General features: G+C 39.9%; 1 protein-coding gene across 1 annotated transcript in view; it reads left to right on the top strand.

The window, feature by feature from the left end:
- bcas3 (BCAS3 microtubule associated cell migration factor) overlaps window positions 1-12,630 on the top strand; it is a 338,917-nt gene that overhangs the window by 324,154 nt on the left and 2,133 nt on the right. The window lies entirely within an intron of this gene.

The raw sequence follows: 12,630 nt of genomic DNA on the forward strand, positions 1-12,630 counted from the left end.
TATCATCATACCATCATATCACAGATGGATTGCACATACTGGAACATAGATCATTTTATCAGCAGCAAACTCAGGCAACACATACAGTGTAGGCAGAGTGTTTGTATTCACACACAAAGTCACACTTTAAACAGACAGATAATGTGTTTTTAGGAGTGCATACACTCAACCACATGTATAAACACATTCAGCTCACACCCTGTCATACTGACTCTCATGTATACACATATATTACACACACACAATCTCTCCTAACATGACCCTGCATGCGGGTGTGTGTGTATCAATAAAATATGGTGGCATGAATAAGTGATAAGATACATAATGGAGAGGCAGCTGAGCTGAGCTGAGCCAGGCCAGCTTTCCACAACACAGGAACTTCCTGTCAACAGAATGCCCAACCAAGAACATGTCTGTGTATATGTGTTTGCATCTTCTAAGAAATGGGTTGGAGAGAAACAAAGAGGAGGATATACAAGGAAGAATGTTAGCACATTGAGTAGTAGGCTATATCTTGATATCTTGAATACACTGTTGTGACTGTGAATAGAGGCTAAATAAAACTTGAGTAATAAGTATAGCTGAATGTGCCAAACTCATACACAAAATTGTATACCACATTTCATATTGTCTAAATAAACACTGTGCATACACAAAAAGGGGTATCATCTTTTACTATTCTTCTCTTTTATCTTCATGCACTACCAAACATTACCATGCTTATCTGCTTACCCTCTTTCCTTCCATTTATGCAGACTTTAAAGCCCCATAATGAACCAATCATCTTTTGCATTTTCAAAAATAAGCTTCACTATTTTGGAAATATGCAAGATATTATTGTATCTGCCTGCACAGCTGATATCACATATTATGAAGCATGAAACCCTCACAGGCATGATGACATGCGACAAAGATTCCTGGCTGGAATTGAACTGGGAATGCCATCGTCGCATGGTATACACCAGGGCACCCACATGGTAATATTTTCAAGCCCATTCTAGAGTGAGCATAAGTGAGCAGCTCTAAGTGTCTGGCTTTTGTGCTGTGAAAATGCCCTATATATGAGGAAAACCAATAAGCAGTCTAATCTAACTAACATGTAAAACATTCAGATCCTTTGAGACGCTAACTCCCAAACTTATTCAGTTCTTCTTAGTGCATTAACAGCTTCAAAATTCACAACAGCTCTTAATTGACATTGGCTTTCTAGTGTGAAGCAGGATGAGACTGTTTCCGCACATTAGCACGTTTTACAGGCTGCTACCCTTCTGAGGCTTTTGAATACAATAATATCCTCTCAGTCGTATCCTCCTCTCCATGAGAGAAGCATTTATCTTAAGGTAAAGCCCAACACTGGCAAACAAAGTGTATCAATTAAATCAGATCAAGACTCACTGTCAGACAGACAATAAAAATTGAAGCAATGATATCATGTTCTGTGTATTAATACCCATACAGACTGATACCACAAAAAGACTACATTGAGGATCTGCGCAGCCACGTGTTCAAGATGAAAGCTCAGCCATGGTTATGCCACATTAAAACACTTAGGGACATTTAAAAGCACCTGCTTCATGTTGAGGCTATAGAGATAATGTTATCTCTCTTTTCTAGTCCACGTCACTCAAATGCAAACAAAAGCAATACAAGGGTGTGCAATTTAGTAATTAGGAAATGAGCTAAAATCATCCTTATGTTAAGCACAATCATCTTCTGGTGCAGACTGACAGTAATTTGAGAGGAAGACAAGATAGCATTAGCTTCCTACACGTACATTGGTAGCTATTTCAAGCCTCAAATTGGTTTGTGTACATTATGTTTTCCTGTTAAGAGGATAGAAAAGTTTAAAAGCCCAGACTTTGGGTTGGTTGAGGAAGTGGATTACAGGGTGCAATTTGAACTGATTCTCTTCATTAGGTCACTGTGTAGGGTTTGTTATAGTGGAGCTTGGTATTAAATTGAGAGAATTTAACATGTTTAGTCCAAGCAGAGATCTTGCAATTGTATTCATTTTGGACTGGTTTATGTTTGTTGGATTTTAAATACTTAAATGAGGCTTTTCAAATATATAGCCTAGCATATTAGCAGAACTGCAGTGGTTAAGGTATCTGATTAACCATGTTTTGTTTGCATAACTATAGCAGCACCAGTATTATATCCACGTTAGTACCTGTGTAATCTGCAGGATATAATCTGCCTGTTCAGTGTCGTTTTTGTACTACTTCTAACCTTTCTTGATGCAAAGAAATATGCATTTGCACGACTTCAGACACCAGAATTGGTTGTATAATATCTTGATACCCACACAATTTAGTTCTTATGCACATTTGGTCAGTGTTCATGTCAAACCCTGTGTGTCTGTGTGAGACTGTGCATCCTTGCAGGTCGTTGGCATTCTTCTGTTGTTTTGAATGTATACCTTTTGACCTCTGCTCTCTTGACCCACATCTAAACTGTTCAAAGGTTTGTGTGCGTCACATGAAAGCAGATAAAGAAAACCATGCTTCTTAAAGCTCAAACCCCATGAACGTAACAACAAACTTGCTGTTTATTCAAACCCAAGCATGATAGATTTGTCCACTTCGAAATCAGCTTTTCTACTGTATATAAAGGCAATCCAAATGTAATGGATGCTCCTTTGTATCCAGCTTCTCGTCCTGAAGCAGCGTTTCAAAGGACTCTGCTCTTTTATACAGACCAACTGAACTTTTTCCCTTTTGACCCTTTGCTGACTGCTCGCTTACTGTGTGCGTGCGTGTGTGTGTGTGTGTGTGTACAGTATGTGTTTCCATGTCTCTCAGGGTTAACCTGTACCCATAGAACATTGGTGTTATGCTTAATGGAGCCTTGTTTTTCCACTTACCAGCTCTGTAGTTCTACAGAAGTTTGCTTTCATTTGCCGCTATTCTGATTTCACACCCCGAGAAAAGCGTCGCGAAGACCCGAGTGTGTGTTCATGAGTAAATGTTTGTGTTTGATGTCTGTGTTACTATGGTGACTACATCTAGACAGAAAAATCAGGCCACTATTTACATTTAGCCTACATTTTATAAAACAACATCAGATTAAGTCATCTGACATTGTGACTGATACTGTTTGCATAATTTCTATAGTATTGGAGAATGAACATTAGAAAAGATGCCCAGCTATGATGTCAGATATATGACTTTATGTGCACAGCAAGGTTAGGAGACAGCATGATGAGGATGGTACATCAAAATCATGACCGATCGGGACAAAAAGTTTCCTGGCCTTAAATTCAATCCATATTGTGTCATTTTAGGTCTGTAGCAAAAGAACTAGTCAAAGTACAGGATGTACCAAACCGGAGAAGAAATGGGAAAAAATACTGCTTTTCCAGAGACTTGATTTTTATAAGTTGTTTCAGGTGACTAAACATCGGACTGGGACACCGCCTGTTCATTTCCCATTTCCTACTGACAATCAGCGTTGGTTTCATTTCACAATGACCGCAATCTTTTCCTAACCTTAATATATATAATCTCACATAGAGCACTGTATTAATCACAAATGAAAATTTCAGGGTTACAGTAGCCAAGACATAACTCGCAAAAGAATTATATAACAATACACACAAGGAGGTAAAAAGCCATACATTATAAGCAATCAACAAGAATATAATACAATCTGAAAAAGGTGATTGAACTGTATTTAGTACCCCACTCTAAGATGAATATGCACTGTAAAATGTATGTAATTATCATTAGTTTATTCTACAGTGTACTGTACAGCAATGTTGGAAGGATTTTGGCTATCAAAATTTCTAAGTGACCAGACGTGCAGCATGATGTGACAGTTTTAACCCAGAGAGATCAATCATCACTGTAAATGAAGTGTCGTGCCTAACGAAATGACTCTTCATTTTAAGTCAAGGCAGAGTTAGAGGTATGTTTCCGTAACCATCTTTAAACCATGTGTTCAAAGTGTGACAAGTGTAATTTACATGGAGTATTCTGTGATAACATTCACCACATCTTACCCACACACATACTGTTCATCAGCAGCACTATCTGGCCCTTACCTTGCCGTGGTTGTGAGGCTGGTCAGGTATGTGATGTGATGATGAGCGACAGCCTCCTGACACTGTGCGGTCCATCAGATTCCTCAGGGAACACCAACACCAGCGACCTTTTTCAGCTGAGACCAGCCCTCCTGTCCAAAACCATTGACAGGGGTCTCCCAAGATGTTTGTCAGGACATCAAACCATACGTTTCTGCATGCTTGTGCTTGGATAGGATATTTCAGTAGTCTACAGAGTGGGACCTGTTCTTCACCATAGGCAGTTTGTTGTGAAGTGCTTACCCAATAGAAGTATTTGAATGTGCTTACTGTTGATGCACTGTCTTTTTAAAGTGCATAGCAAGCCTCAAGCACTTTTTTGATACATGTAGAAGAGAGATAGATAGAATTTCCACAAACCTCACCCTCCATAACAGAGGAAGCTAATGCTTGAAAACCCGACATAAAGTGTCTTTCTAAGGTGCTTCAGTGCTCCTTGGCATACACTTCGCAAGCCTCTGGGGTCTACTGGAGGGATGAATACCATTTTCCCAAAAGATATTCCCTTGTTTGGTGTTTTGATTATGGTGATGAACGCTCCAGAATCTCCCACAGTCTGTACATACTGTACAGTCCTGCACATGTGGACCTTGAGTCCCAGACGATCCACGATGGCATCATTGTAAAAGCTGCATCTGTAGTAATACTGCAATATACTGTAGGTCAAACATTCAGCGGTTCATGTATTATTGTTGAAATTAATTACAAAGCAAACGCTGCTGTCACATTTTAAGATATGATGTAACCATTTACGTTTATTATTAATTTCTATCGTCATTGTACCAATTACCTTTAAAAATTTTTTAAAAACTGCAGATTGTAGTGCTGTGTTCTGCATCATCTTGACACGGTTTGCTGGAGAAGCATTTTTAGTTCTCTTTTTGTTGAGCTGCCATGTGTCACTGTGTTTGGCTTAGCTTTTATGAGACAAGTAATGGGACTGGCTGGGAGCATATTTATTAATCCTTCACAACCTCTGATCTATATTTTACCTTAACCAGCCCCTTTTCACCAAAATAGCACTAAAAACGCCTACACAGTACATGCGCCCGAAACTTTTCACACGTCGTTGTCCCTTGCATGATAAAAATAGGGCCCCATAACTGCATAATGATGAAAGATATGGTAGGTCAAAGTTGAACCAGGAAGTCGCCTATATATTGTGATTGATGTTTATAACGGATAGTTTGGGTGATGATTTTACCGTGCACCTTTGTTTTCTCTTCTAAATAAGTTTGGCTATCCTGGATTTTTTATTTATTTATTTTTTCAATCAATAGAACCAATGGCCTGAGCTTTGGAATCAATAGAACCAATGGCCTGAGCTTTGGAAGTAAAACCCAAGTTGTAGTAAATCATAGATTTCCTTTAAATGTGTATGTCCTTGCCTTCAGAAAGTCCTCAAATGATCTAACCTGCAGTTGAATTACTTGTAGTTAGTTGTTTGTGTGTGTGCTGAATATACAAATCCAGTTGAACATACTCAATACAACATTCCTTTACCATATTTGCTGTTTATGTTACTCATCTGCTGTTGCTCTCTTTTGGTCCACGCGCAGCAGTCGGCCTATAAAAGCAATTTCATACAGTGTCCAGTGGTGAGGCGGCTGTCAGTCTGCTCTGGGTAAATAGCCAGTCAAATACTGGGTCAGCACTAGGTTTTCATTAGAGGCCTAATTCAAAGCGGCCCACATAGAGTGTCGGGAGTGTCCCGGCCTGTTGTTGGCACCCCTTATAACACACTCTAATGAGCAGCCGCTGGGAAAGTTGTGGTCAGCTGTGTATTTGGCGGTGTAGCTTAGAATACACGGTCAGAGAAGACGAAGAGAAAGTCCCCCCTCAAGGGCCTGAATTAGCCCCATGAATCACTTACTTTCTTTTTCATTAGTTTCTTAATCACGCAACCTGTTGAGTGTCATGATTCATGGGACTAGCTGCTTGCTGTGGTTTACCCTGTAGAGTTCAATCATGAGGCCGGCATTCTCAGTGGATTTGCCAGTATGTGAGCTGGACAGTGTTACTGTTGTGTTTATAAAGGTGCTTAAAGCATCTCTTTGCCTCTGTGATCCGTCGGGAAATATGTAGACGAGGGGATCATCTGTGTTGATAGATTCAGGACTGCAGCACTATCCAACCTTAATGCTTAGTCAATATGTTTCCTGTTAACTTGCAAATATGAATAAATAAAAAAAATTGTTATACATTGAGCGGGATCCAGGCTAGTCCCGAGTGTTTGAGCAGTGCATAAATGAAAAAGGTTTCAACATCCAGCACGTGGCTCCATTTAAACACTGCACATGGCATCTACCCTGATATACTGTATGTGGTGTTTGTGTCTCCAGCCGCATTAATGTGAGCTGTCCTTTACACAGGAGGGTGTGTTAAGCCTGGCTTTTCACAGTCCATCAGGATGATCTCCGGTAGATGTTAATGAGCTTTCCCACTAATGTGGACTCAGTCGTCCAACTGGACAGCTTTCTAAGGATTGTACAGAGCAAGGGCTCATATAGTGATGCCAACATGTTTTCATCTGTAAAACATCTGTAAGTCCTTATTATTAATGGTATTTCTTTTTTACATATACATATATTATTATTATTATTATTATTATTATTATTATTATTATTATTATTATTGTAGTTGAACTCAGTATTTTAAGTGAGAACATGCCAGTGCTATTGATTAAATTAAATTAACATTGGTAAAACATATATATATATATATATATATATATATATATATATATATATATATATATATATATATATATATTTGTTATGTGACACTGTTTGTGGTTTGAGATATTTGGAAAGTTGTGGCCTTTTTTTTTCGAAAACCTGAAGTCATTTGAGAAGTGAGGTCTTGGAGTTTGTTTCCCTCAGAGCTCTTCACAGACCAGACTTGATCATTGTGTTTTCTACAGCATAGGCCTACCAACTGGGTTTATTATTAGCTGCTGTTGAGGTAGAAACTCATCAGTCATAATATCTGCCACGATGGAAAATTTAGCTAAAATGTGCAACATCGGGGAGTTAAGGCAGCTCTTGGTATTTGGTTGTGTGCATCTCACTTAAATGAGGAAAACATATGTAAATGCAGCATGTACAATTTGTTCATGTTAGGGAGTATCCACCAACACAGATATATCATCAGCAGGGACACCATAACATGTCCTTGGTAATATTTTGGAAATTAAGGAGGGTTTAATGACCTGAGGAAGAGGAATCACACCCTCAGTGTTTCTTAAATCTTGGCTAGAAACCATAAAACACAAGTGGAAACATCATTGCTATGGATTATTATTATTATTATTATTATTACAGGTAGACATGTCATTGCCATGAGTGGAACCATTATCCCTGCAGGTAGGGGCAAACCCATGTCACATAGCACCGTCATGAATAAAAATGTCACCACAGTTGTTGGTAGAGTTGGAGTTGGTAGATATGTGATCACCAAGCATTCTGCAAGAAAGTCACAGAGGAGGGGCCAGTCCTGGAAGTTCAGGCCGTAATGTGCCTCCTTATTTTAGTAACGTAAAAACAAGATGTAATTTAATTGAATGTTTTAAATGTCCACCAATGTACGTTCAGTAGTAGACACCTAAAAATAGAGGAATTGCATGTAAAAAATTAACATCCATGATTTTAATGTAGAATAGTGTCCCATGTGCATTATTCATAGGCTTTTATAAGTTGGAAAAAGATAAAGTCTGGAGGAAAAACATAAAAAATTATTTCAGACATCTTTTTGGCAGCTGTAGTTCAGGGTTGCTGCTTCTGCCCTCAGCTCCTATTGTTCACATGTTGAAGTGTCCCTATGAAACATGCTGAACCCTGAATTTCTCTCAATATATTCCTGGGGAAAAAAAATTTTAATATATTTTTTTATTTTGTTCACTATAAAAACCTAACATAATAAAAGTGACTACATCTACATTAGTTGGTGGGTTCCTGAAGGAACCAAAATGCCAACACCAATATGTATGTGAGCCATTTTTCAAATAGGAAGTGTGTGTATGCACTTCGGTGTAAGTGTGTGTAGGAGACTGTTGGGGGTTGGAATGTGACGTGAGAGCACTAATCAGAGCCAGCTGGGGCCAACGCTGAGATTAAAGTTAAAACACAAAAACAATCAGCTGGGACAAGTATACTATCGCTATGGGTTACTGCCCCCATCCCAGCCTCTCAGGGGGAGAGAGGGACAGAGGCGGAGAAAGAGAGGATGGATGGATGGATGGATGGATAGACGGATGGATGGGACTCTACCCACAGACCCTCTGATTAAGAGCTCCTTTGTATTCTCTTTGATCCTTTCTTAGTGGTGAGTCTAGGCTCAGCACAACATGCACATGACACACACCAACACACTGCCAGTCAGGGCCACAGGATGTGCTCTGTATATGTCTCCATATACTGTATGTAGCTGTGTGTGTGTGTTTGAGTATAAGAGGATTAAGGCCTGTCCACGGCCGAGGGTGCAGACTGCACTATTTCTGATCATTTCCTCTGTATGTCCGATAGGCTGATGAGGTATTAACTCGCCTCTGTGTTGTTATACGTGTCTCTGTTGGATTGTGCGAGGATGTGTCTCCAAAAACAACTACGTTTTCCTCCTTGTTCAACACTGACAAGAATCCACCCCCTCCCTCCATCCATCTCTGGCCTGAAAAAACTCCTCTGTTATCTCCAGCTGTGGAATCCAGTGCTGTTTTACTGATAGCTTTTTCTAACCTATCTTGGGTTGACTTGCTCTTTCTTTTGAAGTCTGGCCACTGGTGTTGTCCCAGAACACAGCTCCAGTCCCAGCCGCCATATAGAGTCAACACCAACAACAGAATGACTTCCAAGATTAGGCCATACACGTGACGATAAGCTTTCTGAGTCAAGAAAATTTTATTTAGTGCTCTATAACGGTCAAATGCTATTTGTGAGGTTTTTCCTTGACAAGAATAAAGCTTGACAACACACTGCATATTATATCAAAATATAATCACATTTAAGATCCTGCTATCAGCTTTCAAATTCCAAATACATATCGTTTTTGGCATTGAAAATTAAATTTTTAAAGATAAGCCACTATATATTAGCACCAAATATTTATCAGACAGGTCAGATCAGCCATCCTTTCCATTTTAGTCAAAGCCTACAGTAGTTTCCATTTCTTCATTGTCCTTCCTCCAGAACAGCATTATCTGCACATCGCATCAGACAAAACCACCTTGTAAATAACCATGTTACTTTACCTAGTGACATCCACCCCAGAGGAAGAGATCCCCAACATTAGAGTGCTGGGGGATTGTGTCGGGGGCGTGAGAGGTTAAGACTTGTTGAATAGCTGGTAGGCGTCACACAATGAGGTGGATTAGGCAGCACTAGAAAGGGCCTTTAGGGCTTTACTGGGTTGTTCAGCAGCTTATAGCGCCTACAATAACACAGCAACAGTGCAGATCTGGGGTTGGCAAAAAGACTAGCTGGGAGGGCAAGTGGCTGGCAGTTACGGTCAGTGTGGTAGGAAGCATGGAAGCTGTGATGTAAGAAATAGAGTTAACAGGGAGGCAATGAATCAAATATTACTGACTGACAGGAAGAATTTAGCTAAGGAGTTACTAATGGGTAAAAAGAAGCTCAGCAGCATTTTGCTAGAGATCCCCTGGGTCCTCCTGAAGGACCCCTGGGTGTCACGTTGGCATTGAGACATGGAGTTGCAGGGCTGCAGAGGAGAGGTGAGGCTCAGTCGCAGTGGCTCCAGCACTTGTCTCTGCTTGCCTGGATCTGTGGCTGGAAAAATGATATCATTACAGATGACCCATATTCTTACAGATAAACCTCGGCACTGTGGTGTGTGCTGTGCTACTGTGTGCGTGAGTACAGAAATTGTGTTATTAGGTGCAAATTAACCTCAAGTATTTTCCACAAGAGATTCCACTTAATCAACGACAGACATCAGATGACATATGATACATTATTATCATAGTTGCTATTGCAGTTGCAACTATGTTGTAACAATATTATCATCCTGGGTTTCAGTGGAGACATATGAGAGCTGCAGAGCCAAAATGCAAATTCTCTTTTACAGGTTTTTAAACTTGACACATTTTGGAATTTCCTGGTTAAAAGATTATTTGCAACTATTAGCAATGTCATTCAATAAAGTACCGGTATAAGTGGCCTGATAATTCCATACATTATCTGAACCCAGAGCACTGTGAACCAGCAGTCCTCACCCCTGTCTGGGATTACTGAAGCATTTCTGCCCTGTTGGGGAATTAAACAGGAGGGGGGTGGGAGGGCGGGCACCAGGCTGGAATAACACCGCAGTGTGGCACATTGCGTGTTAGCTGGGATAATAACAGTGTGGTTTGTATTAGGTTTCCTTGGCTAAAGTAAGAAGCTCCCACTTCCTGCATGCCCTCCATAAAGACAGTATCCGTATTGGCCTCTGAACATCTGCAGGACGTATTGAACACACGCTGTGGTTTTATGTCAGTGCAGTATGAATTTGAAAAGACTCTTAAGCTAATTAGACCTGTTCATCGCAACGTCACTGATTTGTTCTGCAGTCAGTTTTTGACAGACAGCAGTGTGCAGTTCAACATCACCTCAAAAACAGCAGAAAGAATTCATTGCATGATATTCTGGCACAGTAAAAAACTCCAGCAGTGGAAATGGTTTTCAACTGATACCAGAAAGAAACCGTACGTCAGAATAGATTGCAGCTACAGTGAGCATGTCAGCTTTTATTTTGGTTCTGTATTTACTCTGGTTTTTTAATGTTCGTTCAGGCCATCATGCCAGTATGTATTAATGATTTTTGGACTAAGGCCATGTTCAGACCAAAAACAGCCATGCATTAAAACAACACAAGGTAATCTACCAGTTTATTTCCCTGTGGTTTAACATGAACAGCATATTTCTATAGTTTACTCACTACATTTTGGGACTTTAAGGCATTCACGGTGTTGCACTGAGAGGGAAGTTCAAGCCCTTCCTATTTTCACAACTCACAACTCACAACTTGCACACCTCTCTCAGACCCAGTCCCCCAAATTCCAATGTCAAAAAGTTGTGGATGGAGAGGGTTTCAGATGCACTGAGGCCTTAAGACTTCTTTCACAAAGTAAAAGCGTGAGTTAGAATAAATTACATGAGTGGACTGCACTACATTTTCTACCAACAACAGACTGCTGGGAGAGAACCTGCAGAATTGGATGATCTTGCACTCATATAATTATTCATTTATTGTTTAATTAGCATGGACAATGCACAATAGACATAGCGTACCAGATATAGCTAAAAACTAATTTTCATCTGTATAGCTGTTCTGAATAGCCATACTCAAAGTGAACAAAAAGCCTGCCGTCTTAGCTTCTCCTGGCCGCATCCCGCTCCCCAGAGCAGCATGTTCCCTGTAGTAGCAGTATCCATGTGCACTTTTGTTCTCATGTATGTGCATTATTATATCCTGCTCTCAATTTGTTGATGACAGTGATGCCATACTCTGTCATGGATGCACACTGCTGCACATTCACAGGGCGTCGGCCGCTGTCAGCAGAGCAGCCAGGCAGCAGCAGATTGAATACAGCTAGATGCCTGATGGACGTCACAATACACTACATGCATCACAGTCTTAATACCGTGCTGCCACTTACGTGCACGCCATTCTGTCCATATATCGGCGGATATGGTTTACAGCATGTAATAACAGTAATAGGTTCCTTATGGGGATATCGTCAGCAGAGCAACCTGGTCAGTCTACAGTGAGGGATGTGGAGCAGTGTGTGCATGTCAGAGAAATGCTCTGTCACCCAAAGAATGTTGGGAGAAGATTGGTTGTGTCTCAGAATAACTGCTGTCCATTGATACTGTGGGTTAATCGCACAGATGTGGACTTTCTCTGTTTATAACACAGATCCAGGTTCATAGAGGTCTGATTAGTAATTCATGGTAAAGCAATAGGAAAGAATGTCCTTTTTTATTCCTACTGTCTGTTCAATCTAGTCATGATGCTGTAAAATGTTTAGTGTCCTGTGCCTCTTTGGCTGCCATACACTTTGGAACTATGGGAATTTAAAATCATCTCATATTTATATATGTTTGAAATTGCTTTTATATGTTCATGTATGTTTGCTGCTGAAATACTGGGTTAAAAGATCATTCTGGTTTATTATAACTTGGACCTTATTTTCATAGTTTTGATCATCATTTCTATCAGTTATGATAAAAGTGTATATGTTGGTAATAACAACTACAGGATGCACAGTAGGTCAAAGTCTGTAAACTGGGATGGATGTTTACAAGAGATAGTTTCGCATTTTACAATTCACCTTCCCTTCCAAAAGTTTACAACCTGTCTGATCATATGACTGTGCGTGTTTTCTCAGCTTTTACATTAAACAGTTTTGCCATGTACATGCAACCTAGTGTCAAGCTTAAAACTGGTTTGCTTCTTAAATATGACACCAGTAGTTGTCCTTAATTTTAGTAGAGTAGAGCTTTTGAGTACCGGTGCCAATACAATACCTGAATTTATGTACCAATACAATTTTT

Source organism: Perca fluviatilis, chromosome 2 (assembly GCF_010015445.1).
Source record: "Perca fluviatilis chromosome 2, GENO_Pfluv_1.0, whole genome shotgun sequence".
Lineage (NCBI taxonomy): Eukaryota > Metazoa > Chordata > Actinopteri > Perciformes > Percidae > Perca > Perca fluviatilis.